Source organism: Psammomys obesus, unplaced genomic scaffold, assembly GCF_907164565.1.
Source record: "Psammomys obesus unplaced genomic scaffold, mPsaObe1.curated_primary_1811, whole genome shotgun sequence".
Taxonomy (NCBI): domain Eukaryota; kingdom Metazoa; phylum Chordata; class Mammalia; order Rodentia; family Muridae; genus Psammomys; species Psammomys obesus.
In genome coordinates, this window is record NW_026590412.1 from 1207651 (window position 1) to 1222014 (window position 14364).

The following is a 14364-nucleotide window of genomic DNA, read 5'->3' on the forward strand; positions in this document are numbered from 1 at the left end:
GCTTTCATAGTCTCTGTTGAGAAGTCAGGTGTAATTCTGATAGGTTTGCCTTTATTTGTGCCTTGGCCTTTTTCCCTTGTGGCTTTAATGTTCTTTTTTGTTCTGTACATTTAGTGTTTTGATTATTATGTGACAGGAGGATTTTCATTTCTGGTCCAATCTATTTGGTATTCTGTAGGTTTCTTGAATATTTATAGACATTATTTTTCCTTTAAGTTGGGGAAGTTTTCTTCTGAGATTTTGCTGAAAATATTTTTGGGCCTATTTGAGGGACATCTGGGTTGTTTCCAAATTCTGGCTGTTGTGAATAAAGCTGCTATGAACATGTTTGTGCAGATGTCCTTGTTGTATACTTGAACATATTTTGGATATATGCGTAGGAATGGTATAGCTGGATCTTGAGATACACTATTCCTAATTGTCTGAGAAAGCACCAAAATTATTTCTAAAGTGGTTGTACAAATTTACATTCCCACCAGCAATGGACATCCTCTCAGTTGTCACTTGTGTTTTTGATCTTAGCCATTCTGATGGCTGTAAGGTGAAATCTCAGGGTCGTTTGATTTGCATTTCCCTGACAACTAAGGATGTTGAGCATTTCTTTAAGTGTTTCTGTGCTATTTGGTATTCCTCTTTTGAGAATTCTCTGTTTAGCTCTGTACCCCATTTTTTAATTAGATTGCTTGATTTGTTGCTGTTTAACTAGTTATGTTTTTTATGTATTCTGGATATCAGCCCTCTGTCAGATATAGGGTTGGTTAAGATCCTTTCCCAGTCCACAGACTGTCATTTTGTTCTGATGACAGTGTCCTTTGTTTTACCGAAACTTTTCAATTTCTTGAGGTCTCATTTATTGATTGTTGATCTTAGAGCCTGTGCTCTTGGTGTTCTGTTCAGTAAGTTGTCTTTGTGCCAATGAGTTGAAGGCTGTTCCCCACTTTGTCTTCTAACAGGCTTAGGGTGTCTGGTTTTAAATTGAGGACTTTGATCCATGTGGGCTTTAGTTTTGTGCAGGGTGATAAGTATGGATCTATTTGCATTTTTCAGCATGCAGATATCCAGTTAGACTAGTACTATTGGTTGAAGATGCTATGTTTTTTCTATTAAATGGTTTTGGCTTCTTTGTCAAAAATCAAGTGTCCATAAGTGTGGGTTTATTTCTGGGTCTTCTGTTTGATTCCACTGATCCACCATTCTGTTTCTATGCCAGTACCATGCAGTTTTTTATAACTGTCGTTCTATTTTACAGCTTGAGATTAGGGATGGAGATACCTCCAGAATATCTTTTATTGTAGAGGAATGTTTTAGCAATTCTGGGTTTCTTGTTATTCCATATGAAGTTGAGAATTTTTCTTTAAAGATCTGTAAAGAATTGTGTTAGTATTTTGATGGGAATTGCATTGAATCTGTAGATTGCCTTTGGCAGGATGGCCATTTTCACTATGTTAATCCTGCCAAGCCATGAGTATGGGAGATCTTTCCATCTTCTGATATCTTCTTCTTTTTCTTTCCTCAGAGACTGGAAGTTTATTTCATACAAGTCTTTGACTTGTTTGGTTAGAGTTACACCAATGTACCTTATGTCCTTTGTGGCTATTGAAGGGTGTTGTTTCCTTCCTTTCTTTCTCAGCCCATTTGTCTTCTGTATATACTAGGACTACTGATTTTTTTTCAGTTAATTTTGTATCCAGCCACTTTGCTGAAGGTGTTTATCAGCTGTTGGAGTTCCCTGGTAGAATTTTTGGCATCACTCTTGCATACTATCATATCATCTGCAAATAGTGATACCTGGAATTCTTCATTTCAGAACTGAATCCCCTTGATCTCCTTTATTTGTTTTATTGTTTTAGGAAGGACTTCAAGAACTATGCTGAAGATATATGGAGAGAGTGGGCATCCTTGCCTTTTCCCTGATTTCAGTGGGATTGATTTAAGTTTCTCTCCGTTTAGTTTTATGTTGGCTATAGGCTTGTTGTATATTGCCTTTCTATATTTAGGTAAATGCATAGTATCCCTGATCTCTCCAGAACCTTAAACATAAATGAACGTTGGATTTTGTCAAATGCTTTTTCAGCATGTAAGAAAATTATCATGTGTTTCTTTTTTCTTTTAGTTTGTTTATATGGTGAATTACATTGATGGATTGCCGTATATTGAACCAAACCTGCATACCTGGGATGAAGCCTACTTTGTCATAGTGGATGATATCTGTGATGTGTTCTTGGATTTGGTTTGTGAGTATTTTGTTGAGTAATTTTGCATCAGTCTTCATAAGGGAGAGTGACCTGAAATTCTCTTTACTTTTTGTATATTTGTGAGGTTTAGATATCAAGGTGACTGTGGCTTCATAGAATGAGTTTGGTAATGTTCCTTCAGTTTCTATTTCGTGTAATAATTTGAAGAGTATTGGTGTTGATGTTAGCTCTTCTTTGAAGGTCTGATAGAATTCTGCACTGAAATCATCTGGCCCTGGGCTATTTGTGGGTGGAAGACTTTTGATGACAGCTTCTATTTCCTTAGGGGATATATAGGACTATTTAATTTAGTAACCTTGTCTTTATTCAGCTTTGTTAAGTGCAATTGATCAAGAAAATTGTCCATTTCATTCAGATTTTCAAATTTTGTGGTGTATAGGCTTTTGAAGTAAGATCTAATGGTTGGGGCTGGAGAGATGCCTCAGAGGTTAAGAACTGGCTGTTCTTCCAGAGGTCCTGAGTTTAGTTCCCATCAACTACATGGTGGCTCACAGCCATCTAGAATGAGATCTGGTGCCCTCTTCTGGTGTGCAGGTGTACATGCAGATAGAACACTGTATACATAATAAATAAATAAATCTTAAAAAAAAAAAAAGACCTAATGGTTTTTTGGATTTCCTCAGTGTCTGTTGCTATGTCCCCCTTTTCATTTCTGATTTGGATAGTGTCTCTTTGCCTTTTAGTTAATTTGGCTAAGGGTTTCTTTCTTACTGTTTTTCTCAAAGAACCAGCTCTTGGTTTCACTGATTCTTTGAATTATTTTATTTGTTTCTAATTTATTGATTTCAGCCCTGAGTTTGATTATTTCCAGCCATCTAGTCCTATTGGTTGTGTCTGCTGCTTTTTTTTCCCTAGGGCTTTCAGGTGAGCCATTAAGTTGCTTGAATGATATGTTTCAAATTTCTTCTTGCAGGCACTTAGTGCTGTGAACTTTCCTCTTAGCACTGCTTTCATTGTGTCCTGTAAGTTTGGGTATGTTGTGCCTTCTCTTTCACTGAATTCTAGGAAATCTTTAATTTCTTACTTTATTTCTTCCTTGACCCAACTGTCTTTGAGTAGAGAGTTGTTCAGTTTCCATGTGTGTGTAGGCTTTTTGCTATTTCTGTTGTTGTTGAGGTCCAGCTTTAGTTCATAGTGGTCAGATTGGATATTTCAATCTTCTTATACTTGTTGAGGCTTGCTTTGTGACCAAATATAGGGTCTGTTTTGGAGAAGGTTCCATGAGGTGTTGAGAAGATGCTAAATTCTTTTGTGTTTGGGTGAAAGGTTCTGTAGATGTCTGTTAGGTTCATTTGATTCATGACCTCTGTTAGAGTCATTGTTTCTTTGTTTAATTTATGTTGTGTTGACCTGTCCTTTATTAAGAGTGGGGTGTTGAATTTCCCAATATTAATGTGTGGGGATCTATGTGTGGATAAAGTGTTATTAATGTTTCTTTTACAAATGTGGGTGCTCTTGTATTTGGGGCATAGATGTTCAGAATTGTGGTGTCTACTAGATGGAATTTTCCTTTAATGAGTATGAAGTGACCTTCCCTATGTCTTTTGATTAATTTTTGTTGAAAATCTATTTTATTAGATATTCGAATGGCTACTCCTGCTTGCTCCTTGGGTACATTTGCTTGGAAAACAGTCTTCCAGCCCTTTACTCTCATGTAATATCTATCCTTGTGACTTAGGTGTGATTCTTGTATGCAACAAATTGTTAGGTCTTGTTTATGCATCCATTCTGTTAGTCTGTGTCATTTTATTGGAGAGTTGAGTCCACTGTTGTTGAAAGAGATTAATGACCAGTGGCTGTTACATCCTTTGATTTTGATGTTGGTTGTGGTAGTGAGGTTATTTATTTATTTCCTGTATTTTCCTGAGTAGCTTTTCTAGGTTGCGTTTATCGTTCTAATATCTTCTATAACACTGGGTTTGTGGGTAGGTATTGTTTAAATTTGTTTTTATTGTTGAATATCTTGTTTTCTCGATCTACAATGACTGAGAGTTTTTGGGTATAGTAGCCTGGGCTGACATCTGTGTTTTCTTGGCATATGCATGGTATCTATCCAGGCCTTTTGGCTTTCATAGTCTCTTTTGAGAAGTCAGGTATCATTCTGATGGGTTTGCCATTATTTGTTACTTGGCCTTTCTTCCTTGCGGCTGTTAGTATTTTTTCTTTGTTCTGTATACTTTAATGTTTTTTATTATTATGAGGCAGAAGTATTTTCTTTTCTGGTCTAATTTATTAGGTGTTCTGTAGGCCTCTTGTATGCTTATAGGCCTCTCCTTTCAATTGGAGAAATTTTCTTCTCTGATGTTGTTGAAAATATTTTCTGGGCCTTGGAGACGGGAATCTTCTTGTCCCTCTCTTCCTGATATTCTTAGATTTGATCTTTTCGTATTGTCCCAGATTTCTTAGATGTTCTGTGTCAGGAACTTTTTTAGATTAAACATTTTCTTTGACTGATGTATCAATTTCTTCAGTCATGTCTTCTACACCTGAGATTCTCTTTTCTATCTCTTTTTTTTATTTTATTTTTTTCCTATCAGTTACATTTTATTAACTCTGTATCCCAGCCGTGTCCCGATCCCTCATTCCCTCCCAGTCCCTCCCTCCCTCCCTCATCTCCACCGTAACCCTTGCCAAGTCCACTGATGGGGGAACCTCCTCCCCATTCATCCGATCCTGTTTTATCAGGTATCTTCAGGACTGGCTGCAAAGCTCTCCTCTGTGGCCTAACAGGACTGCTCCTCCCTTGGGGGGTGGGGAGGCCAAAGAGCCAGTCATTGAGTTCCTGTTAGAAATAGTCCTTGTTCCCCTCACTATGGGAAACCAATTGGTTACTGAGTTACCACAGGCTACATCTGAGCAGAGGTTCTAGGTTACATTCATACATGGTCCTTGGTTGCATGTCAGTCTCAGAAAAGACCCTGTGCCCAGATATGTTTGGTCCTTGTGGAACTCCTAATCCTTTCCTCATCAGACTAACTCCCCTTCTTTCTTATGATTCCCTGTACTCTGCCAAAGGTTTGGTCATGAGTCTTTGCTTTGAAAACACTGCTAGTTAGAGTTTTTCAAATGCGCTCAGTAGACTCCTGTCAATGTTTAATGTGCATCCCATCTGTCTTTCAAAACGAGGATTGATAATCATACCCCATGTCCGCTCTCTTGATTATCTTTTTTAGGTGTATAGATTTCATTATGTTTATCATATCTTATAGGTCTATATAAGTGAGTATATACCGTGTTTGTCTTTCTCCTTCTGGGATATTTCACTCAGGATGATCTTTTCTAGGTCCCACCATTTGCCTGCAAATTTCATGATTTCCTCCTTTTTGATTGCTGAGTAGTATTCCATTGTGTAAAAATACCACAATTTCTGTACCCATTCCTCCATTGATGGACATCTGGGTTGTTTCCAGGTTCTGGCTATTACAAATAATGCTGCTATAAACATGGTTGAGCAAGTATCTCTTTTGTGTACTTGAGCAAACTTTGGGTATATACCTAGCAGTGGTATAGCTGGGTATTGAGGAAACACTATTCCTAATTGTCTTAGAAAGCGCCAGATAGATTTCCAGAGTGGTTGTATCAGTTTACATTCCCACCAGCAGTGGAGGAGGGTTCCCCTTTCTCCACAACCTCTCCAGCATGTGTTGTCCCTTGAGTTTTTCATCTTGGCCATTCTGATGGGTGTAAGGTGATATCTCAGGGTCGTTTTGATTTGCATTTCCCTGATGGCTAATGAGGATGAGCATTTCTTTAAGTGTTTCTCTGCCATTCGATATTCCTCTGTCGAGAATTCTCTGTTTAGCTCTGTTCCCCATTTTTTAATTGGATTACTTGGTTTGCTGCTTTTCAGCTTCTCTAGTTCTTTGTATATACTCGATATTAGTCCTCTGTCAGATAAAGGGTTAGTGAAGATTCTTTCCCAATCTGTAGGCAGGCGTTTTGCTTTGATGACAGTGTCCTTTGCTTTACAGAAGCTTTTCAGTTTCATGAGGTCCCATTTATTGACTGTTGCTCTTAGAGCCTGTGCTGTTGGTGTTCTGTTCAGGAAGTTGTCTCCTGTGCCAATGAGTTCTAGGCTGTTCCCCACTTTTTCTTCTAACAGATTTAGAGTATCTGGTTTTATGTTGAGGTTTTTGATCCACTTGGACTTTAGTTTTGTGCAGGGTGATAAATATAGATCTATTTTCATTTTTCTGCATGTAGACATCCAGTTGGACCAGCACCATTTGTTGAAGATGCTGTCTTTTTTCCATTGAATGGTTTTGGCTTCTTTGTCAAAAATCGAGTATTCATAGGTGTGTGGGTTTATTTCTGGGTCTTCTATGCAGTTCCATTGATCCTCCTTTCTGTTTTTATGCCAATACCATGCACTTTTTATTACTATTGCTCTGTAGTACAACTTGAGATCGAGGATGGAGATACCTCCAGATGATCTGTTGTTGTACAGGATTGTTTTGGAGATTCTGGGTTTTTTGTTTCTCCATATGAAGCTAAGAATCTTTTTTTCAAGGTCTGTAAAGAATTGAGTTGGTATTTTGATGGGAATTGCATTGAATCTGTACATTGCTTTTGGCAGGATGGCCATTTTCACAATGTTAATCCTACCGATCCATGAGCACGGGAGATCTTTCCATCTTCTGAGATTATCTTCATTTTCTTTCTTCAGAGACTTGAAGTTTTTCTCAAACAGGTCTTTCACTTGCTTGGTTAGTGTCACCCCAAGGTACTTTATGTGGTTAGTGGCTATTGTGAAGGGTGTTGTTTCCCTAATTTCTTTCTCGGCCATTTTGTCTTTGGTATACAGGAGGGCTTCTGATTTTTTTGAGTTGATTTTGTATCCTGCCACTTTGCTGAAGGTGTTTATCAACTGGAGGAGTTCTCTGGTTGAATTCTTGGGGTCGCTCATATATACTATCATATCATCTGCGAATAGTGACACTTTGACCTCTTCTTTTCCGATCTGTATCCCCTTGATCTCCTTTAGTTGTCTTATTGCTCTGGCTAGGACTTCAAGTACTATGTTGAAGAGGTAGGGAGAGAGTGGGCAGCCTTGTCTTGTCCCTGATTTCAGTGGGATTGATTTAAGCTTCTCTCCATTGAGTTTGATGTTGGCTATAGGCTTGCTGTATATTGCCTTTACTATGTTTAGATATGTGCCTTGTATTCCTGATCTCTCCAAGACTTTAAACATGAATGGGTGTTGGACTTTGTCAAATGCTTTTCAGCATCTAAGGAGATGATCATGTGGTTTTTCTCCTTCAGTTTGTTTATGTGGTGGAACACATTGATGGATTTCCGTATGTTGAACCACCCTTGCATGCCTGGGATGAAGCCTACTTGGTCGTGGTGGATGATATCTTTGATATGTTCTTGGATTCGGTTTGCAGGTATTTTATTGAGTATTTTTGCGTCAATGTTCATAAGAGAGATAGGTCTGAAGTTCTCTTTTTTTTGTTGGGTCTTTGTGTGGTTTAGGTATCAGGGTGACTGTTGCTTCATAGAATGAGTTTGGTAATGTACCTTTTGTTTCTATTTTGTGCAATAGTTTGAGGAGAATTGGTGTGAGCACTTCTTTGAAGGTCTGGTAGAATTCCGCGCTGAAACCATCTGGCCCAGGGCTTTTTTTGGAGGGGAGACTGTGAATGACTGCTTCAATTTCCTTGGGGGATATAGGGCTGTTCAGTCTTTCTACCTGATCTTGACTTAATGTTGGAAGATGGAATCTATCAAGAAAATTGTCCATTTCATTTAGGTTTTCAAATTTTGTGGTATATAGGCTTTTGTAGTATGACCTAATGATTGTTTGAATTTCCTCTGTGTCTGTAGTTATGTCACCCTTTTCATCTCTGATTTTGTTGATTTGGATAGATTCTCTCTGGTTTTTAGTTAGTTTGGCTAAGGGTTTGTCTATCTTGTTGATTTTCTCAAAGAACCAGCTTTTTGTTTCATTGATTCTTTGAATAGTTTTATTTGTTTCTAATTGATTGATTTCAGCCCTGAGTTTGATTATTTCCAGCCTTCTGCTCCTCTTGGGTGTATCTGCTTCTTTTTTTTCTAGGGTTTTCAGTTGGGCCATTAAGTTGTTTGTATGTGATATTATGAATTTCTTCTTGCAGGCACTTAGTGCTATAAATTTTCCCCTGAGCACTGCTTTCAATGTGTCCCATAAATTTGGGTATGTTGTGCCTTCATTTTCATTGAATTCTATGAAGTCTTTAACTTCTTTCTTTATTTCTTCCTTAACCCAGCTGTCGTTGAGTAACAAGTTGTTCAGTTTCCATGTGTGTGTAGGCTGTTTGTTATTTCTGTTGTTGTTGAGGTCCACCTTAAGTCCATGGTGGTCAGATAGAATACAAGGGATTATTTCAATCTTTTTGTATCTGTTGAGGCTTGCTTTATGATCAACTATATGGTCTATTTTGGAGAAGGTTCCATGCGGTGCTGAAAAGAAGGTATACTCTTTTGAGTTTGGATGAAAAGATCTGTAGACGTCTATTAAGTCCATTTGATTTAGGGTCTCTGTAAGTGTTTTTATTTCCCTATTTGTTTTCTGTCTAGTTGATCTGTCCCTTGGTGAGAGTGGAGTGTTAAAGTCTCCCACTATTAGGGTTTTAGGATCAATGTGTGATTTAAGCTTTAATATTGTTTCATTTACGAATGTAGGTGCTCTTGTATTTGGGGCATAGATATTCAAAATTGTGATGACCTCTTGGTGGATTTTTCCTTTGATGAGAATATAGTGGCCGTCCTTATCTTTTTTGATTAACTTGGGTTGAAAGTCTATTTTATTAGATATTAGGATGGCTACTCCCGCTTGTTTTCTGGAACCATTTGCTTGAAAGACATTTTTCCAGCCCTTTACTCTGAGGTAGTGTTTATCTTTGTTGCATAGGTGTGTTTCTTGGATGCAACAGAATGATGGATCCTGTTTCCGCAACCATTCTGTTAGTCTGTTTCTTTTAATTGAGGAGTTGAGTCCGTTGATGTTGATAGAAACTAGTGACCAACAATTGTTACTTACTTTAGATGTGATGTTGGTGGTGTCACTGAGTTTCACTGCTTGTCTTCTTTTGTTTTTTTTTTTGTTTTTTTTTTTGTGTAGTTATCTATTTCCTCTGTTTCCTTCGATGTAGTTGTTTTCTTTGGCTTCGATTTTCCCTTCTAGTAACTTCTGTAGAGCTGGGTTACTATGTAGATATTGTTTAAATTTGGTTTTGTCTTGGAATATCTTGAATTCTCTGTCTATGTTGATTGAAAGTTTTGCTGGGTATAGTAGTCTGGGTTGGAATCTGTGGTCCCTTAAGGACTGTATGGTTTCTGTCCACGCCCTTCTGGCTTTCATAGTTTCTGTTGAGAAATCTGGTGTGATTCTGATAGGTCTACCTTCATAGGTTACTTGGCCTTTTTCCCTTGCTGCTTTTAGAATTTTTTCTTTGTTTTGTAGGTTCAGTGTTTTGACTATGATGTGACGTGAAGAATTTCTTTTCTGGTCTAGTCTACTTGGTGTTCTGTAGGCCTCTTGTATGTTTATGGCCATCTCCTTCTTTAAGTTGGGAAAGTTTTCTTCTATAATTTTCTTGAAAATATTTTCCGGACCTTGGAGCCTGATGTCTTCTTTTTCTTCTACTCCTATTATTCTTAGGTTTTGTCTTTTCATGGTGTCCTTGATTTCTTGGATGTTTTGTGTTTGGAACTTTTCTGATTTTATTTTTTCTTTGAGAGACGTGTCAATTTCCACAAGTGTATCTTCAGCTCCTGAGATTCTTTCTTCCATCTCTTGTATTCTGTTGGTAATGCTTACCTTTGTGGTGCCTGATCTTTTCTCTATGTTCTCCAGCTCCTGGTTTTTCTCTATTTGTGTTTTCTTCATTGATTCTAATTCTGTTTTCATGTCTTGCACCATTTCCTTCATCTGTTTGAATGTGGACTCCTGTTTTTCAATGATAGCTTCTATTTTTTTGTCCGTTTCCTCTCTATGTATCACTAATTGTGCCTCTACTTCTTTGGCTATAATTGCGTGTATTTCTATGAGAGCTTTGTTTATTTCTTCTTTATTTGCCTTCATTTGTGTGGACATTTCTTTGAGAGCTTTGTGCATTTCTTCTCTGTTTGCCTCAATTTTCGTGGTCATTTCTCTGAGTGCACGATTTGTTTCCTCTTGGTTAGTCTCGATTTCTTTGGTTATTTCTCTGAGGGCTTTGTTCATTTCATCTCTATGGGCCTCTAATAGCTGGAGAAACATAGTTTTGAGGTCGTTTTCTTGAATATCTAGTGAATTGAAGTGTCCATTTTTTTGTGGGGTTGCTGGTGAGATCATTATGTCCTGATTTTTGTTGGGAGTGTTCTTACGTCTGCCTCTAGCCATCTGGTTATTTATAATCCTCACTGGTTGTTCCTCGAGATTGTAGTTTGGGCTATGATCCTCTCTTTCTGTTTTCTGGACTGTTTTTTCAGTAAGATGAGAGAGGTTCACTGCTTTGGGGGTGTGCACTGTGTTTTCAGTTTTGCCTAAGTAAAGATTGTGATGCTGGCGCTATTCGCGTGCGCTTTTAGCGGGCGCAGTGTGCGTGTGCGGATTGTCTGACTATTGCAGTGGCCTGCAAGCCACTATTACACAGTTCTGACTGAGATCCAGGGATTGTTTGCCTGGATTACCCTGGTGGAGCTGCAAGGCAGAGGCTTCAATGTCGCTATCCCAAGAATCTCTCTGATGCCCACACTAGGAGTGTGGGTGGCAGGGATCTCGTCTGGTTGATTCTGTGGAGAGGCCTTGGGTCTGGGGCAATCTCTCCCTAGAAGGCTCACTCACTCTCTTGCAGGACCAGTTGGAATGCACAGGGGTTCCCCTTGCTCACTACTCTCAGTTTTGGTCCTGCTGCAGAAGTGCACGGGTAGGCTAATAGTCAGCTCTGTGACACTGTGGTCGCAGGACTCGGTGTCCACCTTTCCTGTGTGCTGCCTCTTTGTTCTTTCCCTCTGCTAGGAGGGGTTGTGTTGACTGGTCCCTGGGTGGCGCGGGAAAGAGTTAGGGTGAGTATATTCAATCCCAGATCCCGGGCCCAGATCTCTCTGCCAGAAGCAGACTAGCAGTAGAATCTATGTTTGCTGATCCCAAGAGAGTACCGGGTAGGGTTGAGTGTCCTCAGATCTAGAGCTTGATCCCCTCTGCTCGGGGCCGCTGGAGAGAGGGTGCTGTGTCCTTGGCAGGCTGCCTCTCTGTCCTTCCCCTCTGACCTTCTCCTCTGATAGGGCGAGCTTATGGAGGTGCTCTCAGGGGAGTGCCAGCAGGGGTTGGGGCTTCTCAGTGGGATCCTGAGCCCTGAGCCGGTGGCGTTTCTCTGCCGGGGGGGGGGGGGGGGGGCGCCGGTGATAGAACTTGCTGCTATATCTTATTGCGCTGGACCCAGGAGAATCTCAGGACGCGTAGGATGACCACAGTCCCAGATCCCGAGCTGTAGTTTGTTTGCTAGGAGCGGCCGGCAGCACTGGAGTTCCAACACTGTGAAGCCGCTGTGCGCCTCTTTATCCTTCTGCTCCTCTGCGGCAGGTTGATGGCGGCGTTTGGGGGAGTGCCCAAAAGGATTGGGTTTTCTCAGCCCCGCTCTCGGGTTGGGGTACAGATAATGTGGTCTGTGGCAGATTCTGTTGGGCACCTCCTGCCTCCTCCGAAGAGGGAGTAGGGATTTTGAGCTGGGCGCGCAGCTGCTATCCGCCCGCGGCGGGAGCTCAGTTGTGATGGCTGCAGGTACCCGCCGAGGTCGGAGAGACCTTCCAGGGAAAGACTAGGTGACCCGTGACCAGTCTGGCAACTTTCCTTCCCCGCGGGTTTTTTTTTTTTTGCGACTGTGACTCGCAGCCTTAGGCCCCCTTGTGCCCACTAATCAGCCTGGGAAATTGATCGTGATAAGCAGGCTTGCGGCACCAGCCCGGAGACCCAAAACCCGCGTTGCCGGGTTCTCTTCCAGGTTCTGGCTGGGCAGCCGAGAGTGGACCCGACCGCTTCCCACGCCGTGGGAGCCTCCCCTCACCTGGGAAACATGATCGATTGCTGTAGTTTTAGGGCCCAGAGTTCAGTCTCCTGGTCGCTGCAGGAAGTGTGTTGTTCCGCTTCTCAGACATGGTGTTCTCCCGGTGCCGCCATCTTGGCCCCCTCTTTTCTATCTCTTATATTCTGTTATTGATACTTGTTTCTGTAACTCCTGTTCCCTTTCGTAGGTTTTCCATCTCCAGGATTGCTTTGAATTGTGTTTTCCTTATTGCTTCATTTCCCTTTTTAGGTCCTGGACAGTTTTATTCATTTCATTCTCATGTTTGTTTGTATTTTCTTATATTTCTTTAACTAATTTACTCAGTTTCTTCGCCTGTTTGATTGTATTTTCCTGTGTTTCTTTCATGCATTTATTTCCTTCTTTTAAGGCCTCTATCATGTTCATAACCTCAGATTTAAGATTGTTTTCTTGTGCTTCCACTGTGATAATATTCTCCGGGCTTGCTGTGGTAGGATAGCTGGGGTTTTGTAGTGTCATATGGCCCTAGGTTTTGTTGCTGGTGTTCTTGTTCTGACCTCTAGCCATTTCATTGACTCTGTTATTAGCCACCCTGGTGGTCTCTGTTAGTAATAGTCTCTGGGGTTATAGGTAGATCTCGTTGTCCCAGATGGCCTCAGTCCTCTGGTTTTTCTTCTACTCCTTGATCCCTGCTGGTCTCTGTTGCCTCAGATCTGTGTGGGTCTCAGGGAATAGCTCAGAGTAGGGCACTGCTTCTCCCTGCTTTGTGCTGGTCTCAGAGGCTGCAGATCAGTGTGGGTCCCGGGAAATGGTGCATATTGGAGAACTGGGGTGTGGGGCACTCAGGGGAAGTGGAGCACACAGGGCCTGAGGCAGACCTGGCTACTGTTGCTGGCAGGCTGTGGCAGGCCAGTAGATGGGGACATGGGAAGGGTCTCTTTCCTCCTGTTTCCTGATCCATGCTGGTCTTGGAGGATGCACTTTTGGGTTGGTCTTAGCAAATGGCCTAACTACTAAATTTTAAAAGCTCATTATATTTGTAGAAACAACAGAAATTCCCTTACCTGATGCTCCCTGATCTGTACTGGTCTTAGGGGCCTCAGATTGGAGACCATCCCAGGAAATGGTGCAGAGCAGGGAACTGTTGCTCCCTAATAATTTGCTTGTCTCAGGCCACAGATCAGTGTGGGCTTGTTGCTTTCTTAAAAGGAGATGTTCAAGGAACCAAATGCTTTTTGGATCAATAGTTTCTTCTATAAAATGGCAATTCTCCACTGCTCTTGTCTGGAACAGCTCATACTTTTTGCTGGTGAGCCTCAAGCTAGGATACCAAAGCTGTTTCCTAGTGGCAAGAGGTTACATCGTATGTCCCTCTTGGACCTTCATCCAGTGACCTCTTTTACCTCAGTGTCTACAAAGTCCAGACACTTTGACTTTCTTGCCAAGAACTCAGTGTTGCCAGGAATGGCTCATTCACTTCTCTGGCAGAACATACCATATTTCTCAGAGTTAATGCACCAGCCCTTTTGAGCTCTGAGGCTTTTAGCAGCTTTGTCAGTTTCTTTTTAAATGACCAAATTTACTGCAAGTGAAACACTGTTCACATTTTGATATCTATGGCTTTTAGTGGCAGGGAAAGCTAATGTTAGTAATCTCTTAACAGGAGGCTGCTTCTCTGACAGCTCATTTTGCTCTTGAAAGAGGATGTTTTCCTTTAACCCTTTCAACCTGTATGGTGTTCTGCTCCTTCAAGGTCCCCAGCATGCTTGAAGAACAGGGCATAGTGGCATTTTCTGAAAACTCTGTCTCTCAGTTTACAGGTCTGGGCCCTTTTGTATTCTCCCTTTTCCAGCAGCACCATTCATTTCCCAAAAGTTTCCTTCTCTACCTGCAAACGTTCTAGTTGCACAGCCAACTCTGCAATCCTTTCATAAATGAGAGAATTGGGTGATATTTCTGGTTTTCTTGTTTTCATATTTGTTTCTTAGATACCTCCATATCCATACATAACTTTTCTAATTTTTCAACAATTCCCCCAACCTTTTCTGAAACAGAATACAAGAAAACAAAGAAACAAAATCAGAAAATCCCTACTGGGCAGT